The 3015-nt window shown below is 31.1% G+C and overlaps 1 long non-coding RNA gene across 1 annotated transcript; it reads left to right on the forward strand.

Moving 5' to 3' along the window:
• The first annotated feature begins 777 nt into the window (after positions 1-777).
• On the forward strand, positions 778-2186 carry LOC136222138 (uncharacterized). Its single transcript, XR_010685513.1, has 3 exons — positions 778-900; positions 1549-1726; positions 1937-2186. It is a non-coding gene; the product is annotated as an uncharacterized lncRNA (long non-coding RNA).
• Positions 2187-3015: the final 829 nt, after the last annotated feature.

Here is a 3015-nt window from a genome sequence, read left to right on the forward strand (position 1 = left end):
ATTAAGTGTAAGGAAGGAAGAGTTCAGCATTAAGCTTACCTGCGTTTTTTCTCAAGTCGGAAGATCGTTTTCAATCTCCAGAAAATTACTAATTGGAGAAATTATGTGTGGTAAGTATTCAAAATTTAAGAAACGCATTTCAATGTTACAGAAACGTGCCCGGAAACGTTTCCATTTCCCACTTCTTGTGGAAATGTTGAAACGTTGGATGCTGAAAGTTTCCGTGCTTCTTCATAGGTGAGAAGTCCCATGTTAATGATCCTAACATACTAGCTTATTCATGGGGGGACTCATCTGCCATCAGGTTTCAGGCACCTTTTTCTAACACCTGAACCTGCAAACCTGTTTTAGCTTATGAGTCATCACGTTTCTGCTACCTGTTTATTTTCTAATGGGAATCGCCCCGGGTAGATATCTATCTTTGATTTTTTTATGCATAATCTTGGCTGATTTATTTAATTGGCCCTAATTCGATCAAATTTAATTTAGGAAAAGGAAATCCAAAAGCAAAAAGGCACATACATGGAAAAGAAAAAAGCTTTTTTTCTTTTTAATGAAAAAAGAATGATGTGGCCCCTCAGCGGGCATGGCGTCCTTGCATTTAGAGTAAATTTGTCTGTTTGTTTCCTGTGATGCACCTCCAAAAAAGTGTATTTTGTCTGGGATGCTTTTTTATTGGTTGTAATTTGTAGATGCTGAATGAATTGAATCTGGCTTTTTTAATCCGATAAAGGCTTAAACTACTTATTTATAGATATTGGAATTTTGAATCTGGCTTTCAATTCATATTTCATGCAGGATACCAACTTTTGGGGGATCAGTTTATACAAGCTTTTATGCAGTTCCATACCTAGGAGAGAGCAGAGGAAAGATGCACAACACTGCAATTCTCTAGAACAAGTAAGTTTCTGCTACCTTAAAACAAGTAAGTTTAATAAAGCCATGCAAACAATATTTCCCTTGAAAAATTTAAATTTTTTACTTTATGGTTAGCTAGCAGTAAAGCAGTAGAAGTGGCGTTCACGAAATCAAATTTGGCCCATACAGACGAAATCAAATTTTTACTTTATGGTTAGCTAGCAGTAGAAATTTGATTTTTATTAAATGTAGCCCGAATAGACGAAATCATCATCCTTGGCATTCACGAAAATGTGCTCCTTAATGGTGTGGCTGGTAAGAGCTACATTAACAAAAAAAAAAACAAAATTCAGGCTAAATTTTACCAAATCAATGTCCAAGGTTGAAAGTCAAAATTTAGTTAACAAAAATCAATATACAGGGACTGGAAATATTGTTTTTCCGATATATATTAAATACCAGTGTGTAAACTTCCAACCTTTGTTAGATATCTATCTAATCTGTTTTCATAATCTAATTAGGAATATTCATATCCCATATATTCTACTTAGTTCCCCTTATGCTTTCTTAACAGTTAGAACCCTTTTTCTATGTTCCTTGAACCAGGTAAGACACTTGTTAGAGAATGTGCTTAATTTGGTGCTTATGAAGCCTTTCTGATATTGATTGTAAATTATTGTGCTTGTGTAGCTTGGTTGCACTTTCCTTTTTCATGATGCTTTATCCTTTTTGGCACTTCTAAATACATTCTCAACAAATGGACTTGGATGATTTTTGTTGGCCAACATTATCCCCGTGACTGGGTTGATATCTTTTGCGGTAAAGAACATGACATGCCATAGTTTACTTTGAAGATCTTGGGTTTTTGGTAAGCTTCTTCTTCTTTTGGTCATTCTTGATCATTTGGTTTTGGATAATTTTTTCATTAGCCTCTGACACATGTTAAATATATAAAGTTCGCTTTTTTTTTATATATATCATTGATGTTAATTTGTTTTTGGAACTTTTGAGATAGTGGATTACCACTATGAAGAACTACAGATCTGAAAGCTAATTGCTATATACCACTATTGGCCAGGAGAAGGATATACCATTGGTTTCCAGGCACAAATAGCTCAACTGTTAACACAAAATCAAGAGCTGTAAGCAATGAATGCGCATTTGTAGACAGAATTCCAGTTTCGTGAGTGAGAACAATCAATTGAAGATTCATGTTTCACAATTGATAGAAAACCAGTTTTGGAAGGAAAATGCTATTTTTGTGAAGGAGGTACAAGATTTGAAATGAGATGAGTCTATCATTGGAAATTTTACAAATAATCAGACCAAGTTTTATGGCCTATTTTGTAAATTTTCTGTACCTGCTTTTTTTTTTTGATTATACTGTAATGTTGTATTTTAGTATCTCTACAAGGAACTTATGCATCATGTTGCAATCTACGTATTTGTATTCTAATTAGCAAATTTTGTTTTTATAATAAGCTTATTTTTTAAATAGACAAAATAAATTAAAATTCATCTTTATAAAATGCAAGTATATAATTAGTGTTTCAACTAATTAGCTCTATTAATTATATTTAACCTTTTAGCTAATTATCTTAGTGGAATACTAGCCATCACTTTAGTTTCTAAAATTATTAGGTTGCAATGATTTTTTTAGTAGATATGATGATAATCCATTCTATATGTATTTTAACCTCCAACAATTTTTTGAACATGATTTTTCAACTTTGAAAAAAAAAATACTTGAAATATGATCTCGTATTCTACTTTTTCGTCTTAATGAATACTCGACGTGGACAAATCATTATAATTTAATCATAGTTTTACAAGCTCAAACTCAGCTGAAAAGATGATAAGTTTTATCAACAAGAAACAAATGTAGAATCTAATGGTACATATTTAAATAAAAATATTATTGTTTAGAATAAACTTTTTAAATATAACTTATTTTTTTAACAGTAATTTTTTAATAAAAAAATAAAAAATTGTATTTGATCATCTATAGTTATGGCTCCTCTTACAAAGTTTAAGGTAGAATATCTCGTTTTTTCTCATGTTGACCGCTATAAAATTCAAGCGGATTCATTCTTTAAAATAACTATTTTAAATCTATATGTTTTTCTTTGAAAAAAATAATGTTATTTTATTTGTTAT

This window comes from Euphorbia lathyris, chromosome 3 (genome assembly GCF_963576675.1).
Source record: "Euphorbia lathyris chromosome 3, ddEupLath1.1, whole genome shotgun sequence".
Taxonomy (NCBI): Eukaryota; Viridiplantae; Streptophyta; class Magnoliopsida; order Malpighiales; family Euphorbiaceae; genus Euphorbia; species Euphorbia lathyris.